Raw genomic sequence first — 20,199 nt, forward strand, 5'->3', positions numbered from 1 at the left:
ATAAAAGCAGTTTCAACAATTGTTTCCATAAATCTACTTACATTTATTATATGCATAATTGCCTCACTGCTCTGATCTTCAGAGAATTAGTGTTCACTAGTCTTTGGATATATACAACTAAATTATATTTTGCTCTTTTTCAGGAACTTCTGCCATGTTAATTATGGACTGCTTAGAGCATTGTACTTCTCCATGTGCCTAGACGGCAATGAGACAGGCTACGGAGTATGAAAATCCCGTTCTGTATTTCTTGTATTAAAGCCTTAAAGTGTATAGAATTATACACTTTTTAAAAATAATTGTATGCTTAAACTCTTAATTGTTTAGTAATGCAACAATGTTTTATTTGGAGCTCAATAAAGAATTTTCATCTAAGTTCCTGTTACAAAGCAATAATGCAACCTCATGTTCCTTTAGTGACTCTTTTTAGCCTTATGCAGCAAGTGTAAGAGTGTGTGAAGTCTCATGACTAGAACTTAAATGCTTTTGGAAGTAGCTTGTCTAATGTATGAACAACATGGATAAGTTAAAATGAAGACTGATGTTTTATGCTGAAGCTTTTCTTAATAGCTAATTGTAAACAAGTCTACTCAAAACAAGACTCTTGGGTAGAAACGATGCTCCAACTTCCATTTCCTTCAGAAACTTGTATACCATGAAGATGTTTTAATCCTTGTCAATTATACCATGATGCTTATTCTCTTTGACTTGGTGTTTGATGCATAGAAATGTTGTTTTCTCTGATAGACAGTCACAGGTTTTCTAGTAGTAGACTCTTGGATGAGGGTTTTACACCTTGATAAATCTTGTATCTAACAGTCAAGTTTCCTCAGTGCTTTTTCTGTTTTATATTAATTGTGATTGTGATAATTTGTAACAAATAAAATTCTGATAATTTAACTTATTGTGTTCTTTTTTCTAAATACTACTTGCAAAGTATGAGTGTCCCATTCCTCATTTGTATTTCCACCAGATGCATTTTTCTTCACTGAATCTCAAATTCATCCCAAGAAAAGCATCATTTGGGTTTCTCATTTATTTTATTTGGAAAATAAGCAATATAATTTAGTAGCTTCACACCAAATGCCTCCTTTTCAACATGTATTCATAACTTCTAATACCATATGCTGACTACTGAAGAATGGCTTTGAAATTTATGAGGATGTGGAGAAAATTAATATTTGCTATTAACCCTGGCCGTGATCAAAGTGTCTATATATTATCAGAATCTGGAAAGACTTTTCCCTGCCATCATCTCTTGCTGCTTCACCTGCATTTCTGTAATATTTTCCATAGCAAGCAATAGCAATTATTTAAATAAGTAAAAGCAAAATCCAAAAACATTTGAGTAAACACAGGAGATGTATAATAATGATTCCCTTCAGACGGATAGACAAACCTCTGGTGTGTAACAGCACCTAACATTTTAAATGCTAGCCAAGTATAAAAATTGTATATAGACACTGAGCGGGGAGTTTAGATAAGCAGAATGCAATTTAATGTGTTGTCATTTGGACTGGACACCAGGATTACCAACACAGCCTCATTTGAGGAGCGCTATGAACTATTTAATGAGTGCAGTATCAAGCTTCCCACATGAAGAACAGAGCTTCTTAATGTCAATACTAAAATACTTTGCTAGTATGACTTATTTGAATGTGTGACTATCAAAGCTACCAACAAATCCAGTGTTTTTTCTGATATCTTGTCTGATTACTGAGTGGCCTAACACAGGAACTGCTGGAGTCCAGTCAGAGTGGGTTGACTGCAGACTATCCAGCTGTTTGTCTTGCAAGTACTTTGATTTCACTAAAAGCTAAAGAACTGACTGTTTCTGTGCTTTGAGGCGTGGACTTCATTTTTGCTGGGTTTTATTATTGCTAAGTAGAGATTTATGTATTTCTTGTGATTGTGTTTTGGGTGAAATCTGGCTATCATTGGAACAGTTCTGTCATTCACTTCAGGAGACCCAGTTATGTATGTGCATCCTGCCTGTGGTGGTGTTGATGAGTTTACCCTACACTGTGGGACAGTCCTGATGCTCTGTGGTGTGATACCAGTTCTACGTGACACTACCTTACTTCAAGGCTTTGAGCAAGGACATGAGCCCACTGCTTCAAATGAATTGTCCAGTCTGCGGTCTTTCTGACAGTGTTTATCCTGCTGTAGGGATGTCCCCACATTTAGATACATAATAAATGTATGAAATAATATTCTATGACTGTATGTATTAGAACAAACTTTGAGGTCATACATATTTCTAAATCATATTGCAGAGCATATTTTTCAAGTTTGAACATCATCCTTCTGGGCAAAGGAACTGAAAATGTAAAAATCAAAATGCAAAGTTAAACTTAAAAGTGTATATATCATCGCTGGTAAACAGGATCAAATCTGCACTTGAGAGGTTCTGCTTCCAGTTCTCCACACAGAACCTTTTTTTACTATTTTAATATTAAAGTCGGATTTTTGTAGCAGGCTCACAATTGTGTGCTACAAGGCCCAACCAATTTCCAATGTCCAAGAACCTCAGCACTGTTGCAGCTGTGTAAATGCACACCAAGAATTAGAATGTCTTTGGCTTTAAGTTTATGAAAAAGATTTATTGGATGAAGGGGCTGAGACTGATTTTCACAAGCTCAGCAATTTTGTCCAAGATAGCTGCATTTGGTTAATGGTGAGAAAAACCCCTTTGGTAATGGAAATTTGCAAGTATTTAGTGTTAAAGCACACGTTGCTAAGATGATAAATGTGCAGCCTCAGATACTTCAATGAGCTTGCAGTGCATTAACCTTTGTCTTCAGGCAGGCTTTCTGTACTGTTGCAAGTGAAGAGAACATCTCTGGCAAACTTGGGTTTTAAAAATGCTTAGGAACTGTACCCGAGGGCAGAAATAAAGCTTCTTTGCTGGGTAGTTTTTCAGGTTCCTCATTGGGAAAGTATTAAAGTATGAAATGTCGGCATTCCTAAAAATAGCAAATTAGGGAAATTAGGCTTTGTGGAAACTTCCTCTTTTCAGTTGAAGATGTACTTGAAAACTATGAAATTAAAGTAGTTCAGATTTAATAAAAGCATATGACAAAATTTCTCAGGAATCTTTACATCCAATAATCAAAGTAACTCATGCTCTTTCAAGATAGAAAGCTCCTGAGCTAGAATTCCTGACTAAACCTGCTCTTATCACCCTGAGAGAAATCAATGTAAACCAGTCCTTGGAGCTGAGTTTCTGCTTTTGCAAAGCTAAACACTTATCCAGTTCTTCATGCCTAAAACAATTTTGTGTAACATAGCTTAAATGATCTTAGCTTTATATTCTTACTGAAATTTAGAATCAAGAAAGTAAGTTTTCACCTGAAGTGAAATACTGGCCTCTTTATGAAGGCAAAGGGAAGTTGTTTTTTTTAATGACCTCTGTATACTGGGGTTTTTCTTGTGGGTTTTTTCTTTCCTCCCTTATATGCAAAACACAGTGAACTGCTCCAAATGCTTACTCAAGAAGCAACACATGAACTCACTAGTTCATTGTCTTCTACGGATAAAGAGTTAAGTGGTAACTTGTGCTATTGCTCTTGACATGTTTGTGAAAGGTCTTGGTGGCCTAAACATCTAATGAAAATGAAGCACTTATTCATTTGGTAAATTGTCTTGTTTCTTCACTCTTTATTATGAGTTGGGATTTCTTAATACGGAGGTAGCTGTTCCTTGTGTGTTTCTTACTGAGAGAAATTATGCAGACTCCATCTCACAGAATTCACTACTGTTATTAAGGATATATTAAAAAAAAAAAAGAAGGAAAATATATTTTTCTCGAAGTTCATTCTTCTGATAGTGCAGTTATCAGCTCAAAAATCCATGGTTGAAGATGTTCATGCTTCAGATAGGCTGCTACAGAATTACACTGCCAAATATACATTTGCTGACTGGACTTTCACTAAATTATTTTGCAATATTTGTATCACAATATAAATACTGTTTTAAAAATTCAGTGGACCTTTCAGGATAGTTAATTACAGGCTTGAAAGCAAATGAGAGACCAAGTATAAACGGTGGTGAATGCTGCCTACATGCATATTGGAAGTCATCTGACTGTGATGGTTTAACCTGAAACCAGGACACTGACTAGTTACGATGCTCAGAATTATCCACATGTGAAAAGCGAGCTTATTCTGTTTAGTATAAATTTCACTGTTTTTACAGCACTTGTGGCTCTAACTTGAAGTGGTTTGAATAGAAAATTCCTTTAAATATTTAAAGTATTGTAATGGTTATTTTCTCATGCAGGATGTTAATAAGAAAAGTGTGTGTGGTTGTGTTTTTTTTTTTCTTATTCACTTGAAGACTATATTATTGCAACATCAGAAACTGTGCCCCTCTAAGACTGTCAGAATTAAGGAAGTATAAATCAAGAAAGCAGAGGTGATCCTCAGGCAATTACACCTTTTGAAAGAACTGTGGGATAAATGCAGAAGGAATTGTAATATTTTATGCTCTGTTTTATGGTGGCGATCATGAGTTGCGTTTGCCTTTTTATTACACTCGTTACAGATTTGAGGAAATGAAAATGGAAAAATAATATAAGCATATGACACAAAAGGAAACCAGATGGGCAGTGGGGAAGGTAGGTTGTTAAAAAGCAATCTAAATATTAAAAGCCATTTTGGATTTCAAGTTCTGGAATGGAAGAGGAAAGCCTCCGTATTCCAGAGCATGTCTTCCCTCAGCTAGCTTGAGAAACCATGTAATAGCTGCTGATCTTTAAAATGTCCTTTTATTGGCACAGACTACTCCAACAATTACTTGCTGGAGTTTGCTCCTGATTCAGACATATTTGATGTTAGGAAGTTGAAGTGATGCAACCTAGATCAGAGGTGTAAGAGAAAGAAAGGTCACAAGCATGGTCTGAGATAACTGTATCATAGCTCATCCGGTATTGGACTCTCTCACATACTAGGAATAACTTCATTATTTTTTGATTATACCCTTCAAAGGTATAAGCAGTTAATTTTTGTAAATGCCACAATCAATACCCCTTTGAAAGGTCACTTTGTGTACTCCTCAATAATATTTATGTACATAAGTACGTAATTTAACGTATTTGGTAAGGGCCCTTCAGAAGAATAATTCAAAGGACAGAACATGATATCTTACTGTGAAAGACTTAAAAAGCTTAATTATGGTTTATAATCGCTTGCACAGGGAGAAAATAACAAATACTAAATTACTCTAATCTAGTAATGAAAAAAAGTAAGAACTAATGCTGAGTGTGAAAGCCCTGCAGTTTTAAGATGAGAAATTACGCTCAAATGAGAGTGATTAGCCACAGCAGCAAGCTGTGTACAGAAGAATGGGCTTCTGTTGGCTTTCCTACGTAGCTGACTAGATTGAATGATTTAATAACCCTGCCTGAACTTGAGTTGTGCATTCAGTGTTGTTGTATAATGATTCTAATCATCACAAGAAAGCGCTTTTAAAAAAAAAAATTATTTGCAGGTTAATAGAGTAATCTGCAGGTTAAGATGATGAAAATACCTTTATTAATAAGGACAAATTCTCCGTTTCTGTATATAATATATATATAGCAAATGTCTTACTGCCTTTCCATACAGTGAAGGCAATGGTAATTCGATGTTACTGATACCTACCAACACAACTCTTGTTCCTCATGCAAGCAACATTTATGACTAACTTATTAATAAATTATACTTCTTGAAAAACAGCATCTACTTACTAAGTTAACGTAAGTCTCTAAATTTTGTTAAAGAAAAGAAATAGGCTGGATTTTTTCAGTTCTGAATATGTACAAATCAGATCAACATCTACAAATCAGATGACAAATTCTTAACTGGTTGCCCAAGCTGCCCTTCTAGTCAACCAAGAGAGACAACCTCAATGGATAACTAATCTTTTTGAGATGGAAACATTCAGATCAGGTGATACCCTCTGAAAGAACCTGGTTCTTCCCTCTTTACTCATGCATGTGATTAAACTTATTTGGATATTTAAGCCTTAGATTTAAGAAGTGAAGTGTGAATCCCACTCATATTTCCGTACCAAATCCAGCTTTGTTGATACATTGAAAACAGCAGCGATTGATGGGATATGGAGATAAATAGATACTTGGAGAAAATCACTGAAGACAGCTCTCATAGTAATGTGTGTGGAAGATGTGGTTTGCTATTTCAAATAGGTAGGAGGACGTGAGAGGATCATGTTGTTACCTGCTGTCTGTACTTCTCTGCATCCTTCCTTCAGCAAAAGTTTTTTTTTTTTTCTCTGCTTGTTGTAATCAGAAAAGAAAGGCAGACTGTCTTTTGATTGCTTCCACTCCAAATGTTTCTGTGACATAGCCACCTCAGCATATGTATTTATCAGGATATTTTCACACACAGTGTTTGTTTCCAGAGCCTTCTGTTAAACATGGCTACATGTATTTGTTTGTTTGTAAGTGTCTGAAATCTAAGGATTATCTAGAATTTTGGTGAGAGGACTTGTATAAGAATGAATTTATACTTACATTATAAATATTAGTTGCTGCTTAAAGGAAAAGTTTAAATAGCATTGGCTGAAGGAAAGTCTAGAGTAGAAAATGCAGTTGAATTTCTATGCATAAAAACTTAGAACAATAGGAAGTAAAATATTTCCTATTTCAATCTAGTGTTTAAAATAATCAATATCTAGCCCCCACTAATAACCATTAGATGCTACACAGAGGGAAAGTAAAAACCTCCAGCGTACTTATGTGGAGCTGTATAAATAGGATGAGCTCTCCTTTGGAATATCTGCAGGAAATCTTCTAACTAGGAAACAGAAAATATGCAGTGCTTCTGCTAATGGAGATCTAAGACTTCATACTTCTGTGGTTCTTAACGTTTAAGGAATTCACTAACTTTCAAACACTGTTGTGTAGGGAAGAGGTGGTGCATGTAGATCTTTTTGCACTACACAGAAGAGCCAAAACAAGCTTGAAGTTTGTCATTGGTGCAATATCTCTAAGAAACTCAAAATTTCCCTGAAAAACATAGGTTTGCAGGAAAACAAGTATTAGGAACTGAGTTACTACTTAATTTAAAAATAAATTATTTCAAAACTTTGTTTTAAAAGATGTATATTTTTAAAGCAAGACTTTCTCTCGGGACATCCAAAGACATGTGTTCTGGTTTTGTTAGTGAGGAAGAGAATTGGAAGAGAAAACGGCCAAAATAAAAGTAGAAACAAGACTAGCAGGACACTGACACACAACTCTCAAACTGTAGCTCTCTGTATTAACACAGTCCTGGGCCACCTGCTCTAGGTGACCCTGCTTGAGCAGGGGGGATGGATAAGGTGACCTCAAGAGATCGCTTCCAACCTCAACCATTCTGTGTGTTGGTAACCTAGTAACGTCACTGCAACAGAGGTCTGCCTGAATAGAAGCCCTGTCCTGCAATGCATTAACTGTGTCCCCATCTCCCTTGTCCCCTCCTGTAACTGGTCTCTATGGTGCATTCTGACCTATTGTCCAGTATTGGCTCCAGTATAGATCCCTGAAACATGCTTAAGGAACTGGCTGCCACCAAATATTCAAACCAGTGGCCACTACCCTTGGAGTCCAGCTATTTTTTTCCATACAGCCTAGTTTTCCAGTCATCATGGAGTCCATCTAACCACTCTGTATTTCCAGACTGCGAGTTTGCCATGCTTGTCAAAGTACATGACATTGACCGCTCTCTCCACCACAGAAAACAACTAGGTTGGTCAGACATGTCCTTGGTAAATTCATGTTGGCTGTTCCTAGTTACCTTCTTACCCTCCACATGCCTAGAACTGTGCTTGTGGATGGATTTGCTCCATAACCTTCTCAGACACCAAGGTAAGCCAGCCAGCCTGTAGTTGCCCAGGTTCTCATTCTTGATGGTGGATATGACATCCAGGCATCAAGAACATCATTCTTTTTGCTTTGTATTTAATTTTATATATGTTGGGGTGGAGAGGGAACTGAGATGAATCTTCCCTCAAGTGTTCCTGTCGTCTTCATTACCTAGTACACTGGACTAGTTACTCAGCATTTACCCAGCTGAAGGTAGTTGAAAGAAACCTAAAACTATAGAGGTCCTTACTCCTCTCTCTTCTGTAAAACTGTATGAAAAGGAAGTTGAAAATATTCTACATGCTTTCTTGTTGTTGTTTTTTTTTTTCCTCAAGTTAGTAAGGGTAAAAGAAAGATGTTTACACGAGATGTTTACACATCTTTTTTTTTTTTTCTCCCTCAGGCAACAGGCCTTGGGGCCACTACAGCAGTTTTGTTCAGGGCAGTCGTGAAAGATGCTGTAAGCATCTGCAGGATTTTCGAAGGTTCTTACAGCTTCAAGGAGTGTAAATCCCTCCACTGTATATCGAGGCTTACACGTTTCAGGTGTTTTGGACCCACATAGTGTAATCTTAAGTCTGGACTGTAGTTGTTCTAGGTTCCTTTATAGACAGCCATGATAGAAAGCCATGGAAGAAAGGGAGAGACAGGTGTGCCAGGTATGATTTGGCTAGCCTGAGGAATGTGAAAGCCCTCATCTCCTATGCTAGAAGCCTCATTTGGTTGCCTGGCACCTTCTTATTGACTTACATGAACGGCTTTTGAAATAATTGCAGTTATTAATATAGTAATGGAATTAATTTATTAATGAACAAACACACTAAAGATGAAGTCTGTGCTCCCTCCTCTGTCTTCTCTCCTGTGCAAACACAGAATGTAAGTGAGCTCATTATAAATAAGTTCCCGATGATCAGCGTATGTTAGCAGGAAAGAGTTGAATTCCTTATGCTCCCCACCACCAGACCCATTATTGTCATTCACTGACGAATCCCTGTTCTGCTAATTCAAGTGGAGGATTGTGTAAATGGGAGTGATGTTAATCAGATAGTGCTTGAGAAACAGTGCTACTTATTAATCATCTCTGCAGATCTTTTGTTCTACTACAGGTACATCTAGACAGTAGGCAACATTTTCAATTACATGCAGGCATTATTTTTCAGAGAGTTCATTAGTATTTTAAAAAAACCCACAAAAAAGTAGCAAAAAACAGTTTATTATTTACTTGATTTTGAGCACCTGCAGAATTTCACATCTAGTGAACAGAATACAACACTGCATTAGCTCATGTGTCTATGAATGTATTGTTCTTATTATGTCTTATTACCTTATTAAGAGTCTTTAAAACTTAAAAAGCCTCACCTATATTTTTAGGACAGGCCTCCTGATCCATCTGTATCTTTCAAATGAACAATAGCCAGAATTTTAAGCACCTGGCCATAATATGTTATAGTTTGATTAGGACAGGGCAAGCCTTATAAGATTTACAACTTTGATTTAAGTGGCTACTCACCCAAAAGTACAAGTATCTGGTCTTGAAGCAAAGAAAGTTTAAAATTTTGTCATTAGGATTGTATTTGCAAATCAGGGCTGCTATATTTACCCCAAAAAAGAAGATCTCTTAAGCAAGGTGTGTTCTTGAAACAAGGTGTGGTGGCACTTGCTTAATTGAGTCCCTCTCAAGAATGTGGAACAAGTTCTGAGCTCCAGGACCAATACCGTATTGTTACAGTACTGCTATGGTCACGCACAATGCTATGCTGCAATAATATCCTGGGGATTAAATAAACTGAAAAAAAAAAATTAAGGGGTAGTGACCTCTAGATGAGGTTTGTTTGGATAAGTCCCCTACTCCCTTCTCATTTACCAATGTCTGATTAATACATCTAAGCATTACTTAGAATCATAGAATCATGGAATGGTTAGAGTTGGAAGGGAGCTTCAAAGGTCATCTAGTCCAACCCCCCTGCAAGGAGCAGGGACATCCCCGACTAGATCAGGTTGCTCAGAGCCTCATCCAACCTGGCCTTGAACGTTTCCAGGGATGGGGCATCCACCACCTCTCTGGGCAACCTGTTCCAGTGCTCTACAACCCTAATTGTAAAAAAATGTTTCCTAATATCTAATCTAAATATACCTCCCTCTATTTTAAAAACATTACCCCTAGTCCTATCACAACAGGCCCTACTGAACAGTCTCCCCATCTTTCTTGTAGGCCCCCTTAAGGTACTGGAAGACCAGCTCAGGTCTCCCTGGAGCCTCCTCTTCTCCAGGCTGAACAGCCTCAACTCTCTCAGCCTGTCCTCATAGGAGAGGTGCTCCAGCCCTCTTATCATCTTCGTGGCCCTCCTCTGGACCCTCTTCCAACTGGTCCATGTCCTTATATTGGGGGCTCCAGAACTGGACACAGTACTCCAGGTGAGGTCTCAGCAGGGCAGAGTAGAGGGGCAGAATCACCTCCCTCGACCTGCTGGCCACACTCCTCTTGATGCAGCCCAGGATGTGGTTGCCCTTCTGGGCTGCAAGCACACATTGCTGGCTCATGTTGAGCTTCTCGTCCACCATCACTCCCAAGTCCCTCTCCTCAGGGCTGCTCTTGATTCATTCTCTGACCAGCCTATATTCATGCCTGGGATTGCCATGTCCCACATGTAGGATCTTGCACTTGGCACTTACTTACCACATAAAGCTAGAGAGAGCTAGATTGACTACCTCAGTACTTGGGGCTGCCAGACCTTGGGTCCACATAGAGTGGACAGAGGAGGAGGTCTGACTGCCAGATTGTTGCAAATGGTGGTTTTGTCGTTGGTATACATCAGGCTTCCAGTGGGACTCAAAGTTATCTGTTTTACTGTGTCTAAATCCTTCACTTAAGCCTCCTTTTTTCCGTATGAAGGCCACCTCTTACTCTCCTGAAGAGGCCGTAGGTTAGGGGCAGGGTGGCATACTCCTACCATCCAAGCAGGTCATGCAAAGGCCAGCTAGGCAAAACAGGAATCTCTTTGATGACTTAAAACCTGTGAAAGGTAATAACAGATCACCAGCCTCCTGCTTATAGCACCAATGTGTGAGCTTCACAAGAATGGCTTAGGTATTGCTTCTTTGGATGCGTTTTACATTTACCGATTATTTAATCTGGTGTAGCAAAATTCCTTTATGAGCAAACCCATTACCACCTCCTAAGCATCTGGTGAAGCTGATATTTGTTTCTTAGGTTTCCAGCAACTATGTGAAATTTTCACCCTGCACTTCCCACTTTGAGAAGTGAGGGAACCAGATTGCTAAGCTTTCTAACATTCATCCCGAGCCAGATATTTATTATCTCAGTTCAGGTCCCCGTTAACTCCATGGGTAGTACAGCTTTTTATTCGTGCTTGGATTGCTGCTTTTCCTGTCTTTCCTGTTTTCTTTTTTTTTTTTTTTTTTTTTTTTTTTGGTTGTTTTGGGTTTTTTTTTGGTTTTTGCTTTTTTTTTTTTTTTTCCCCGCCCAAATTATTAGTACCAGCCAACTCAGTCTGGAACCAAATGTTGCTTCTCAGGGAAAATGTATTTGCTGTTATGACACTAGAACAGCACTGTCAGCAGCAGCGTTAGAGCAAAGGGTGGTGGTTGCCAGGCTTCAAATAAGATATCAAACTTCAGGCTTTGCCACATAGGGGTGTTTAAAGGCCCTGTTGTACAGGGAGCCTAATTCCCATCTCTGTCCCAATAATCTGAATGGGTAATAACTGCACAGTTTGTCTAGCTAAGTTCCTGATGTCGCTGTGCTTTCGCATGCGATTTTTCCTTTCCTGTCAAGTTCCTTTGTGGCATCACTATGTGGTGTTACACAGCTGCTTCTCTCTACCTCAGAGATAGCTGCATTTCAGCAGAAGACAAAGCAATTGCTGTTCTTCAAGTATGTAAAATTTCCTGGGAGTAAAGAGCTCCTAATCTTCTACCTTATTTGACTTTAAAATCTTTCTCAGACATCTGCAGATTTAAGAGCCGTGGTTCGGATATTGGTAGGAATGCGTCCTTGAATTATTACATCCCTGCAGCGGACTAGTTCTTTTTACCTCCCCCCACCCAGGAAAATAATTTAGTGATCTCTTCTAGAAAAGACAGACTTTCAGGCTTACTAAATCAAACTAAATGTTTGCAATTAAATTTCATTGTACTGGAGGTCATTTGTATTTGAAATTGAAAAAAAAAAAAAACAGCCTTAAGATTCTACCAGACGTGCTCCTCTTGCCTGCTCTTGAGATGAGTTATATTTAATTTGAGTTTGTGGTTTTTGCTACTGTAGTTTTGCAGCAGACTTCCACAGGTTATACCAGAAGGTGATCTTACCTAAATGTTCTGGTAAAATTAGATAATAAGCAAGCAATCTATGATGCAAATGAGATGTTAAAAAAAACACTTGAAACACAAAATATCTGTTTTCTCAAGAAGGAAGATGCACCATGTTGGCAGTTTTGCATAACACAGAATGAGGACAATGAAGATGTGACCTTGATGCAGATAGTTCATTCCTGATTAGCCATGTGCGTTATGCAAGGTTGCTCCTTCCTGTGACAAAGAAAAATCCAGTCATGAGCTGGTTTTGTGTTTCAGTATTAGCCAAGCCAACTTAGAAATTTCTCCTCCAAACTTCAAGGATACTCATTTCCGAGACCCTAAAGACTCTCTGAACATAGGAGATTCTCTTTCCTGCTCTGTAATCTCCATAGCCTGCTTCATCTCAGCAGCCTTACTTTTTTGAAGTAAGGACTCCTGCAAATTAAAAGTAATTAAATTTTATATGAGATCCTGTGATTCAGAGTTGAATAGGCTGTAAGAAGTGGTGAAAGGGGGCATGAGTTTCTCACATGCAGGTATCTACTGAAGTTTCTTTTGGTTCTGGCTTGCAATGGTTGTTTCCACAAACCTCAGTTTCCTATCTGGAAATTGGCTAATAAAGCTCTATGAAATGAGGGGTACCTGGCTTGGACACTGAGCTGGACTGGGGCCGAGAGTACTTTAGATAAGAATACTTAACAGGTCTTCCAATGACAACCAAAGCCAATTGCTTTTAACCCTCAGTTCACTTATTAGAGGATGTTGCTATGGGACTTGCTATTTAATATCTATTTCTGCAGTGTGTTCACCTATGTGTAGAGAAGCATGTCCTGAGTTTATTTTCTTTGTTCTGAAAAGTTTAAATGGTCATTCTCACTCTCATTTAAACCAACTCTAATTGCAGTTTGCTCATTACTAAATGTAAAAGCAAACACTGGAGGCAAAGGTTGCACCAAATGCAGTGGTTCTGTGGACACAAACCAGTGGAGCAAATCTGATGCTTTTTTCCTTCTGTCGTAGTTCAGCCCTGATCGGGACCAGACTACGCAGTCTCTCTCTCGCTCCCCCCACCCTCCGAGAGAATAAGAGGAGATGATATAAGGAAAACGGCTCAAGGTTTGAGATAAGGTTGGGGAGAAATCCTTAAAGTTACTGTCACGGGCAAAACAGACTCAACTTGGGGAAAACTATTCATTTATTTCTAAAACTAGCAGGAGAATGAGACAGGGAACAAGATAACCTTCTCCCACCCCTCCCTCTTCCCTTAACATTATCTCTACTAACTTCCCCCCGGAGCAGCACAGGGGGGAAGAGGGAATTTGGGTCGTGGTCAGTTTATCACGTGTTGTTTCACACCACTACTTCGTCCCTGGGGGAAGAACTCCTCACATTCCTCCCCTGCTCCAGCGTGGGGTCCCTCCCACGGGCCACAGTGCTTTGTGAAACTGCTCTGGCGTGGGTCATCTCTTCCATGGGGTGCAGTCCCTCCAGAACAGCTGTCCCAGCGGGCCCTTCACAGGCCACAGCCTCCTTCAGGCCTCCACCTGCTCCAGCATGGGGTCCTCCACGGGCTGCAGGTGAATCTCTGCCCTTCCGTGGACCTCCATGGGCTGCAGGGGGACAACCTGCTCCACCATGGTCACCACCATGGGCTGCAGGGGAATTCTGTCCAGGAGCCACATTACTCCTCCCCCTCCTTCTTCACTGATCTTGGCGCCTGCAGCCGTTCCTCGCAACAGGCTGGCAGATGCCTCCCAGGATCCTTTTTACATCTTATTCACTTCTCATCTCCTCTCCACTTCTTGTAGCCAGGCTGGGCCGAGTTGGGCCCAGTCGGCTGCCTGGCGGGAGGCCAGAGGGTGAGGCCTGCAAGGCCCACATGGCTCGCACCTCCCCCTCTCTGCCCCCGCTCAGCTGCTTCACATCTTCTCCTTCTTTCTTTTTTTTCTGTTTTCCCCTTCTTAAATACATTATCGCAGAAGCGTTATCATGGGACATTCTGCTACCAACTGGCTTGGCCTTGGCCAGCAGCAGGCCCGCCTTTGGCCTGGCCGAGTCCACTGAACAAAGGGGAGCGACTTCTAGCAGTTTCCTACAGAAGCTACCACGTTAGGCCCCCCCTTACTAAACAAAACCAGAACACCTTCATTTTTTAATGTATGTAGTTGAGATAAAAGAGTCCTTCTGACCTTTATAGGTGATAATCTGACATGTTAAGTTCTACTGCAAGAAATTATTAAGCCTTAGGTAAACTCCTATGTAACGAATGCTTTGAGGGCAGCACAAGAAATGCCATTCCTACTACTAGTGCCCATAGCCATTCAGTTCATATGTCCTTTCCCCCTCAAAAAATGCAAATCTAACAATGCTTTCCAAAGCTGGATAAAGGGATCTCAAACCTTGTTTAAAAGGCCACAGGGGACACTGCCTGCTCTTCCTTTCCTTGTGTAAGCATTGTGTCAGCTCTTAGCAATACTATTCCTAGGAAATTGTCACCAAGTTTAAGGTTCAATTTTGCAGTCACCAACTTTCAGCTCTTGTTATGCCCTTGTTAACAACATCAAAATAAAGTTTAGGGTGTTTGCATGCAAACCTATGAAATAAATTAGCCCAAATCTGTTACCAATTTTTTTTTCATTTTGTGCTAGAAAAGTGTAGTGATGAGACTATTGCATTCTGTTTGACTAGTAGATGCAAACCTAGAAGGTGACACAGTGATATCTTTCCTAAAATTGTGTAGCATGTCACTCTACAAGGGCCAGAACTGACACAGCAATGAAAGCTTTCTTCAGACAGAGTAAGGCTGGCAGAATCTCTCTGGAGTAGCACAAAAGCTACAGGGATAATAGCTATTAGGAGAATAAACTGTAGGAATGATACATATGAACACTTCAGGGGAAAAAAAAAAATGAAACAAAATAAAAAAACCAAACCCAAAAACCTATCAAAAACCAAAGGGTGATTCAGATGAAAAGGTGTCCTGGTGTTTAAAAACCCCCACATTGTCCATTGGGTAGCATGTTGACAGAGCTGTCTGTGCAGACAAACGGATACAGCGTGCTCCATCACAGGGAACAGCGCAGGGAAAGAGGGAGCAGCTTCAGTGGTGTAGTGGGACCGAGAGCTGTGTGTAGCAAAGCCAACTCTTTTGGTCCTTTTAATAAAATGTCAGTAATTTGACAGTAATAAACATTAGGCTGTCACTGTAATGTAGCAGTTTGCAAATAACGTTGACATTATCTTATGCTTCATGTCAGAATGTGGGGCCGCTTTATCAGCTGATTAATGGGGAAATTGGATGAAATTCTTCAAATCTGACAAAAAGGAGCTTGGCTTGCTCTGAGAATGAGTTGTCTTCTGTTTTCCTCTGTTCCTTTTAAGCCCTGGTAGTACTTTTTTAATCTCCTTTTTTTGTTTGTTTTTTTTTTCTCATTTTGAGCGTTTGTGCAAAGCGGTGATGAGCTGAACATAAACTGTAGTATTGTCTAAACTACGGGAAGTGCTATTTAAAGAAATCCCAGAGTTTTTTTTTTTTTTTCTAGAAATACACAGTTCTTGAAATAGTGAAGGTTTGGTTTTTGATTTATGTTTGTTGGTTTGTTTTAGTTTTTGGTTTTGTTTTGTTTTGTTTTGTTTTGTTTTTTTAAGTGCCTTAATCATTGATTTATAACTACCTACTGTCACAGATCATGGCTATTCCTACATACTAGTGTTCAATTATGATTAGCCTTCCTGAATTCATTTTAGGGCTGAGTGAATTACGAACACAGAAATTTGCCAATCTCATGCCAAGGATTTCCTCTGTCATTGCAGTCCATTGTTGTGAGCCAGACAGTCTGTCACACCAGAGCCCTCTCAACCACATCCTTCCAAATCTTACATTTGTCTTCCTTTTGGGATTTCCTGGAAATGCATCTGACTCTAACTACACACATTTTGTAACTATATATGATCCAAATACATTTCATACCGTTGAAGATGACAATCAGAAACAGGCTATTGAACATGTATGCAAAAGCCAAAACATTTATCAACTGGCTTATTTTCAGAAAGGAAAATATCACCATCTAGTATTCCCCTTCAGAGGTGTTTGTGGAAGCTGCTGGAAATACATCTAACTCATCATGATTTCTATGTGTGCTGGATGCGGAGAATAACAGATCTTCCCATCTCTCCATTCTTCTAGATGACTCACAGAAAGGGAGTATCCAGCACTGACTTTCATTTCACAGAACAGGTATTCATGTCAAATAGGACCTCAGGAGACCCCTGCTCCAACCTCTTTCTCAGAAATGGGTTAGCTGTGGGATCCTATAATATTGCTTAGAGTTTTATCCGTTTGGGTCTTCAAAACCTGTCAGGATGAAGAAGGCACAATGTACCTGGGCAGCCTGCTCTGCTGCCTGGTTGTCCTCATGGGGAAGAAATATTTCTCCTTATATCCACTCTGAGACTCTCTGAGCTTGTTGTCTCTCATTCTTCCAGCATGCACCACTGTGAAAAGTCTGGCTCTGTCTTCTTGATGACCTTCCCATGAATACTAGGGGCTGCTGTAAGGTTCCCCCAAAGCCACCTCTTCTCCAGGCTGAACAGTGATCATCCCTCAGCCTCTCTTAAGGGTGTTCCAGCCCTGATCATCTCAGTCACCTCGACTGAACTTGTTCTATTTTGTTGATGTATTTTCTGTATTGAGCTATTTAACTCACATTTAAGTCAGTTGAAATATAATATGAGCTAACCACTTAAGACCTTGTGGACCTGGCACCAAGTGCTCAGACCAGTTCTGTGAATGGTAATAACTTACTTTCTGTCTTTGAATCCCATGGGAAAGAGGATGGAAATATCTTGCTTTCTAGATGAGAGACACAAATGTATTACCCAATTTGGGACAGAGATGGTATAGTCATTCAGTGACAGAGTCATGATTATTACTTGGATCCTTAGTCCTTTTCCAGCTTTACTGGTCTGGACCTCAAAAATCCATCCAATTTTGCTGGCACAGAGTGATAATTATGACTCATTGGGAATGAGTGTCAGTAAGACACAAGTCCTCAAGAAGCACTCGACACCCTCTACAGAAAACCAGCAGCCAATATTAAAAATCAATTAGCATTTCCGCGGTGCAACCTTTGCCATACAATGTACAATGACCTTTACAGGTCAGAGAAGAGTCAGTTTAATGTACTACATAATGCCAGATGGTAATGTCTTTCCTCACTTAGGTGGCTTATGATTAAACTCAATTTTCTCAGCCGCCAATTGACCTTTATCCATCTCCCGCAATTTAGTGAATGGAAGTTGGTAAAAGCTAACAGGGTATATACATCATGTTGTGACAACTTCTCCGTATAACAAGATACAAGTGGGCAGAGGCACATCTGAGACGCAATCATTTCAAGTAAATTTTATATTTATCCAGATAAAGGAGAAATTGTTGAGATGCAATCAAGTTACTTTAGTATCCATCATGTCTTACATGTGCATTTTCCATTCAGTGAGAAAGTCATTACATGTAAGTCCTCTTTTCACTTCGGGGCTGTGTTGGAGGTGTTCAGTACATAAATATTTTCCATTTAGGAAGCAAATAATGAGACATTTGTCATACCCCAGCTGATGTCCCAGTATACATGGAGAGAATTCACCCTCCTCCACCTTTGGAGATCAATCTGTAGTAAAAGGAATCCAATAGTTGATACTGTGCAGGGCCGTAGTGCAAGAAGTGGCCTTTGCACTAGTTGCTTACCTCCTTGCTTATGTGGTGGCTTCCCACGATCCAGGCTATTGCTGGCCCTAGAGGTCTGGCAGATATGGATCCAAGGTCACTGGTGAAATGAAGCATTACCATACAGTCTTTTCCTTTTCCCATAATCAAGTGCATCTGCTACCCAAAATAGCAGTGACAAGTAGGTTACTTTAGCTCATTTACCCATTGGTACATCCATGCCAGGGAAAGGACCACTTGACATTTCTTTCTAAAACACATTTGTTCAACCTCTTCAGTTCAACCTGAAGAGTGATTTATCATTTACAATTGCCATTTCACTGGGAAAGTTTGACTTTTACAAGACTCCAGCATGTATGTGGCACACTTGCCTTTCCTGGTAAAATTTATTAACAAAGTGTTTCTGTTTCTTGTAAATGTTCCTCACAATAACTGTGTCTAGGACACAGCTTCAGGATACCAGATCTTGAAATCTGGTTTAAATGAGAGCTGATTTGAGCTCTTCCTATGGAACAGGCTGTGGTTAACTCTGTAGTTCAGTAACGCAAACACAGCATTCAAGGGGTATTTTTGAAATGAATCAGCACATCTTTGTAAGTGATTGTTTTGCTTCTTCAGCTTTTCACCATATTTACATTTTATTGAAATAGTCTGGAAGGAAGGAAATAAGGGAAGTGCTGTTTTATTATGCCCCATTCCTATGAGCTCATCTTCACTCTGCTAGCAGTGTCACAAGTGATGCCTGAAATTTCCTCCCTATTGCAATTGTCTTTTAGAGATTTCTTTTGGCAGAGATTTCCTTAAGATGGATTTGTTTTCTCTCTAGACCCCGAAGATGCCAGCATATGGCAATGAAACACTGCCACTGAATTACTGTCTCTTTTTGTGGTAATTAGTTTAGACTTTTGGACTACATCTATCCTAGCTAATTGAATGGCGCCAGAGAACATTCCCAGGGATGGGAACTTGATCGCCTGTCCTGTTAAATGGTTCCTGTTATGATTTTGGCCCCAGATAGCTGGCACTCTCCCAAATGCATCCTGGACACAGTTAGGGAATCAGCACAAACCAGAGACCATTCCCACTTAGCAGTTTGGATGTGCCCACACTGTTTCACAGGCTGGGAGAGTTTAACAGTACAGATACAGGCAAATCTGCCAAAGAATGATCCCAAACAGATATAGCATAACTATCTAACCATATTATAACCCAAAAGCAGTGTCTCCCTTTCCCTCTTTACCTAAAAAGAATCCAAATTACTGTTAGTTCTTAAAAAAAAAATTATGTAATTTTTAACATATAGCACATAGCTTGGGAATCACTAGAACTATGATTTTCTGTGACAGCCAAATTGGTGCTGTTCATAAATACATATTGCCTTTCAGCCATTGATTACGCAAATGTATGCATGTACTGCATGTATATATTGGACCTGTTCCACAGATGAATCAGGACTGTGTTAGTGAAAGTGCTCCACTGCCTCTACAAATTGCTTATTGCAGAAATTATAAGGCATATGATGAATAAGAAAGAGAATAGGGGGAGGGAAGGGAGGATTTCTTTACTATCATGATTGAATACAAAACTGAAGAACTGGATACTATCCCTCCACCCAGTGCGGAGCTCCCAAAAGATGCTCCACAAGAGTCTCAGAGCCACTAGGTTACTCTAAGCTGGAAACTTGTACTAAGTTATTATGACACCTCAGAAAAGTGCGCATTGTCTGTGTCTGCAAGCTGTAGGCAAATTCAGGCTGGGCTACAAAGAGTCGAATATGACTCATTCTCTTCTCCAATAAAAAGGTGTGGAGGGGAAAGGGACAGAAATTATGTCTTTGTGAAACAATCATATGGCTTTATCTAGGATGATTTTCTGGCTATTCAAGTAGACTGTATCCTGTGGGATCTCCTGTCTATTTAGATGGCAGATGTTTTCATGCAGAGACCTTTCCTTCTTTCAGAAGTCCTGGAGAGACACTCCCCATGCTTACAGCTCCACATATTGCTTTTCTAGGAGACCACTTATTCACCCTTGAATACTGGTTGCTTGTAGTAAAAGCTTGCCTGCAGTGTGCATCAACCATACTTTCATATGAATATTGTGGCCTTGACACCAAACACAGATGTTGGCTTCAGATTATCTTGATCTGATTGCAAACTACCCTGGCTTCAGTGGACCAACAGGAGATTTGCAGCAATACCTAGAATTTCAGTTCAAAATTGAGAAGATTCTGCAAATAATTCCATTTTCATGAAATGTATAGTTCTAGATTAAAAGTTCTATTACACCAAATGAGGACCAATTTTTATATCAT

The 20,199-nt window shown here is 39.6% G+C and overlaps 1 protein-coding gene across 4 annotated transcripts in view; it reads left to right on the plus strand.

The window, feature by feature from the left end:
* The window catches only part of KHDRBS3 (KH RNA binding domain containing, signal transduction associated 3), a 94,078-nt gene extending 93,178 nt beyond the window's left edge, over nt 1-900 (plus strand). For all 4 annotated transcript variants that reach the window (XM_086741307.1, XM_086741308.1, XM_086741309.1 and 1 more), the window contains one exon: nt 144-900. The gene's annotated coding sequence lies outside the window, so the exon portion shown is untranslated. The remainder of the gene's footprint in view (nt 1-143) is intronic.
* The last annotated feature ends 19,299 nt before the right edge of the window (nt 901-20,199 follow it).

Source organism: Chlamydotis macqueenii, chromosome 2, assembly GCF_036417535.1.
Source record: "Chlamydotis macqueenii isolate bChlMac1 chromosome 2, bChlMac1.mat, whole genome shotgun sequence".
In the NCBI taxonomy this organism is placed as follows: Eukaryota; Metazoa; Chordata; class Aves; order Otidiformes; family Otididae; genus Chlamydotis; species Chlamydotis macqueenii.